The following is a 5938-nucleotide window of genomic DNA, read 5'->3' on the forward strand; positions in this document are numbered from 1 at the left end:
GATAAGAGAATGATTATAAGTTCATTTACGAAATTTTGAGCAAATGTTTAAGTCTTTCTCTTTAGAGGCGCATACCACATTAAACCTTAAACACACACAACAAATAGGCTTGAAAATATATCTTTAAGAAGCCGTTCTAAAATGTGGCCAGTCTCTGCGAACTTGACTCCCAAATAGAAGGTGCCATGTTCTGTAATTTTGACAATATGCAAACAAATACGGCATCGTACCCATGATAGTTGAAGCATGAACTTGGCGAAGTGAATTCATTGCCTTGCATCTTGAACCCCTTCTCTGAGCACAAGTATAAAAGTGCAAAGATCGAAGTAAAGAGTAATGACGTTTACTTTCCACAAAGATGATAAATTGCTGAAATAGTTTATTTAAAGCTGATTCAAAGTGACAAAATGTGTACAGGAGTGGAAAATTCTCAGTACAAAAATGTCAACAAATGAAAAGCCCTGCTACTGATGTCAAATGACAGTCTATTATAGCGACAAAATTCACACCACCTCATTATTAAATCTAAATATTGGTTACATTTTATGACTATTACTTTGGAATCCCAGTTTCGTCAACTTTTCCTATTATTTGTTTAGCTCTGTTGTTCATTCGGCAATTTCTTCAAACACCTTGTCGATTAATTCCTGCTTCATTTCTCTGTCTTCAATTTCTTCAATTTCTTCTTCCAGCTCATCTCTGTCAAAATGATGGAATATATTCTGTTCTATAACTATGTCTGTTTGTGAGAGTGCATGAAGAATTCTACAAGGTTCAACTTTGTCTATCATAACATTCAAAGGGCAGTGAATTTACTATCACAGCGAACAATACCATAATCCTGTTAAGTACTAATTGTACCAATCGTCGTGTATGTGATTTATATCAACTTCATTTATAGTGATTAAATATTATGCTTGAAAAAAAATTATGTACTTACATAACCTCATTTATTATTCCCTCGCGTTTGTCTTCCAAGTTAATCACAGGCCTTCTTCTTCTTCTTCTACTGACACCTTCGGAGTCGCTTATCAGGAGACTCATCACCAGAGCCAAACACAAAAGTAATGCCAATCTGGTCCTCATCATCACGAAATATTCTTCAATCAACAGTTAACCAAATAAATCTAATCAGAGACAGGGAAAGCAATATATGAGTTAGGATGTGCAGTTTTTTAGTTCAATGTTCAAAATACCTTTGTCATTATCATATACTGGTAAAACTTTTGCATGGTTTTCATAACGATACTAATCAAGGCACTTTGCATAAACGAATATAACTATTAAAGAAACTAAGCTTTCGATGCAGCTAAAGCAATAAACAATACATGCAAACAGATGCTTTAACATTGTTCTATACTTTATCGCCGATATTCTATTTCACATGTGCAAACGGAAATGTGTTAAGGCACCAGAATCGATCGACAACTTCCTGGCTACGATCAACACTTCTTATTTCTGAAATAAAACGGACCGGACGACCAGAGTATGTGCATCTCCACAAGCAAAAACTCAAGACAATGTTCCTAGATTGACATCCAACTTTAAGAATACAATATATTGGAATTGGACGAATGACACATGACGATATGATAACATCAAAATTTAGGACGACGTAACCGTTGAAGAGCTACTGAGTGCCTTGTGGCATGGAGACCAATCCCAGAATCCTTTGCTGACACCATTATAGTGTTGATACAGCTAGTGTTGCCAATACAAGTTAAAGTAGTCGGCATACATGGCAATGATAGGAATAGAACAACAGGTTTCAGAACTTTTTACTATCTCTGACGAGGATATTTCCGAATTATTTTATCGCTACAAACGACCCAAGACAAAAGCATGTTTATAAAAGAAATTATATAATAGAGAGCTTTACAAACTTAAAAACTATATTGATTTCGGGATAAAACATTTATGACCGCTCTAAATATGAACATCTGATCTCATTAAAGTTCAGATTTAAAGATTTTGAAGGTTATGAATTTGCCCGAAATCAAGAGGAACAATTGTCTTTAACATTGGGGGAGCGCGTGTGTAAAGGGTAGTCAGCACCGGTGGGGATGACTTACACGTAATTTGAGTGGCAATGGTGTTTAATCAGCGTTCATGGCTGCTCAGCAAAATGATTTTGTAGTGCTAAACAGAGGACACTTTTCGACAAAATTGGTACCAGATAAGCTCATGCATATCCACCCCACTATTTTGCGGTCAAAAAATGAAGCATTTTGCTCGTTGCCGGATACAGTGACCAAATATTTAGCTTAGAGTCGACCTATACAAAACACTTTGGCAACTGTTACTAATTCAAATTGTTGTCAATCATGACTCACGTAGGTTGCGAAAATTCATGAACGCTTGACTGATTGCATTATTGACCTGGCGACAACACACACCAATGGACAGAGTTTGGCAATTTGAACAGCGATAAATTTAAATCGTAAATACATGACCCAGTTCGCTACCTTACACACTGAGAGGTTAAAATAAAAAAAATCTTTTTTTGAACAGTTATGCGGCCCTGGAATGGCCGTTTTGTTTTGGTGCGTTTGAAGGCATGTATACTTTAAGTGTGCCAGGCCTATCCATTTTTGTTTTGTGTCGGCATAGAATTCAATTACGTCCATGGTGTTGGTAACGCATGCCATGGTTTACATTCACAATGCCGACACTTGGCAGCAGTGAGGTCTATCGGAATAGTTTGCTTGGTGTCTGGTTAACTGTACCTTTTTTGATCTACGAAAAATAGGACTATCCTGATCTCTGCTGACATTATTAGATCCCGGTCTCTGTGACTGAAAAAGGCTGCGAATGCTGCTTCGAATTCCTGTCCTTCACCTGACACGACGAGTAGCAAAGAACATCTTTCGGCGACGAACGCCTAACTATCTCTGACACACCAACTCAACGACTCGTGAGTCGTCTGGTGAAGAAATGCCCCGAGCGATTGACTGTGATGTACCTTAGATGTAATCATGTGCAATAACCGTCATTCAGATGTGATATTTCTTTGTCCAAGAAAACGTTTGCTGATTCCATCAGAATTTGCTTAGGTTACTAGTATAGCCGCTGGAAAAACTATCGAGAGCGCTACGGCATTCTTACCCACTGATAATCGATGCATCGATGGTCTGTGACTCAATTCTTGTTGCACATAGATAAACCCTTTCTATAGGAAAACTGTCTAAATATTTAGAGTATATTTTATTCGACTAAAACAACATTTCATCACGGAAACACCCTGGATAATCGTGGTCGGCACATAACACATCTTTGCCTTGCTAAGAGCACAGTGCACGGATAGACGACTCGAGTCGACAATGCAAATCAATAGAGTGGCAAAGGACATTGACAGGATTTCAACATTTTGAAACTGAATATGGCTAAACTACCTTGACGCGGTATAAATCTGAACTGTACATTTTCTTGCATATTCAATTTGGAAACATTTTTACGAAATGGAACTCAGCATTGCTCTCTCAGCATTGGCAGACGACAAAACGTATGAAAATCAGAGAAAGCATATATTTTACACGTTAAAAACTGATATCTATATGTGGTATTGGTTAACAATATAATGCAACTGATTGAGAATAATGAAAACGACAAAAACTAAGGAGAAGTTTTAAAAAAATTACCTGAGATAAAGACATAATGCTGTATCTAAAGTCTTCGCAGTGGGAGGTAAATTATATTGCGTCGTTCGAAATTATTATGGACTCCCTAGTATATTGTCAATCAGCACAACAACAAACCTTTGGATTTCGGGTCATAATCGGAAATGATTGTAAAACTTCCTGATGTGAAAAATACGCTCGGGAAATGACATGTCTTTATCGATATCTCGCGATCCGCGCTCAATTGCAACGTTAAATATCTACCGTTGGCATTCAAAATGTGTTTTAAAAATGTCCACCAAGTGGGAGCCACTTTAAGAATAACTTTTGCATTTTAGTTGAACTGTTATATATTTCTGTATTTAAGCCCGATGAAGATTACTCACTCTCGAAAAGTGTAAATAAATAGAGGCGACAGCCAAACTGAAGTTACCGACGAAGACACCGAAGGACAAAAAACACACAAGGGCCGAAACTCTGTGACAACAACAACAGCTGAAAACATTACGGCGTGCAAAGGCGAAATGTCATTGGTATTTTAAAATCTACAACTGGCAGCACTAGCTCTGCTCTCCGGGTCTATGAAAGATGTCCATGATAGACTTGTTGAAGACAACTTACAGCGTTTTAGTTAGTAAAGCTACCGAAGGCAAGTAATACTGACTAGAATTAACGCAAACATGATCGTGATTTATAAACAAAGAGACTGCAATTCCAATATTTGCAAGATAAACAACAGAGCAAAAAATCTAACGTAAACGACCATCCCAGTTGGAAACATCGTATCAGCTTTTCAATTAGAAAAGTTTTCTATCCACTTTCTCGCCGCCTGTGCTGTCAAAATACGACGATTTCAAATCTCTCGAATGTAAGTGTTCGTCAGTAATTCAAGGGCATCTTTTTAACACTTTATTAAAACGAAGTATACTGTTTAGTTAACCATTCATTTCTAGACTGACTTAGAACTTTAAGAATACAACATATTGGGAAAGGATGAATAGAAAATGACGATATGAAACACTACAATTTAGGACGGCGTCGCCATTAAGTGCGTTCAAATTAAACCTTGTAGAGGTACTGAGTCCGTACTTCTATTTTGACCACACCCAGAATCCTTGCTGACATCATCACTACAAACACAGCCTTGATGCAGATACTGTGGTCAATACGAGTCCCCATACAAAGTACAAAAACGGCATTGGTAGCAGGCATACATGGCATACCAATGAAATAAATCGGACAATAGTTTTAAGAACTTCTTACAATGTCTAGCGAGGATATTTTCGAACTTTCTTATCGATAAAAACGATCCGAGACAAAAGCATGTCTTTAAAAGAAATTATATAAAAGATAGCCCTACTAACTTAAAAACTATATTGATTCTGGGATTAAAACATTTATGACTGTTCCAAATATGAACATCCGATCTCATCGAAGTTCAGATTTTAAGACTTCGGAATGTTATGAATTTGCCTAAAATCAAGAGGCACAATAGTCTTTAACATTGAACATTAATGTATTTCAGTTCTCCCAGTACAGAATAATTAAAACTATGCTATCAAACAAATAACACACAAATATATCATATCAGTAACAGTTACAACCGATATCGAGTTATGACCCGGTGACTACAGAATGCAATGAAGATGTATTAAAATAACGCAAACTCGGGAAAGATGAACAATGTCTGGAAAGATAAGAATAAATAAATCCTGTCGATGAAGCTTAGACAGGATTAACATCGAGAAAGCTATCACTTCTCGACTCCGTCTATATTCTACTAAGTTTACACTTTCACAAGTATACTTGACTGCTAAATCACCAAGTCACTCACCGATTTATGTGTCCTTCTGAACTTCAAGAGCTGAGAAGCTGCACTGCCAGGTTTTGTTTTTTGTTTTGTTACTTGTATTAAACCGATTGTCTAGATGAAGGATGGACTAGGACCTTATATAATACTCCATTCCAGACCAGTAAATGCTATCCTTTGATTTCGACTCATTCGTTGATTTTCATACTCAGACAAGACTTATTAATATTCTTTGCAAATAGAAAGCATTCGTTCAGAAAATTGCATGTCAAATCTTGTCCCTTTGTCAATAACACTCTCGGCATATAGAAAGCATTTGTTAGCTAGAAAGCATTCTGCAGTTAGAAACCGTCTACAATCTTCCCAGGTATACGAATAATTTGCTTGTTTGGCCCTTTGTTTCAGATGATCTCTTTCCAACATTGTTGTGCTAATTTCATATTTGATCCAAGGAACATTGTAACGCCTGACACATTGATTAACAATCTGTCCTCGTCTTTACAAACATTCC

The 5938-nt window shown here is 36.9% G+C and overlaps 1 long non-coding RNA gene across 1 annotated transcript; it reads right to left on the reverse strand.

Moving 5' to 3' along the window:
- Positions 1–362: 362 nt before the first annotated feature.
- LOC139124747 (uncharacterized) lies at positions 363–5608 on the reverse strand. Its single transcript, XR_011550019.1, has 3 exons — positions 5452–5608; positions 941–1127; positions 363–699 (listed from the first exon to the last, which is right to left on the reverse strand). It is a non-coding gene; the product is annotated as an uncharacterized lncRNA (long non-coding RNA).
- Between the last annotated feature and the right edge of the window lie 330 nt (positions 5609–5938).

The sequence above is a fragment of the Ptychodera flava genome (genome assembly GCF_041260155.1).
Source record: "Ptychodera flava strain L36383 chromosome 23 unlocalized genomic scaffold, AS_Pfla_20210202 Scaffold_24__1_contigs__length_23054250_pilon, whole genome shotgun sequence".
Taxonomy (NCBI): domain Eukaryota; kingdom Metazoa; phylum Hemichordata; class Enteropneusta; family Ptychoderidae; genus Ptychodera; species Ptychodera flava.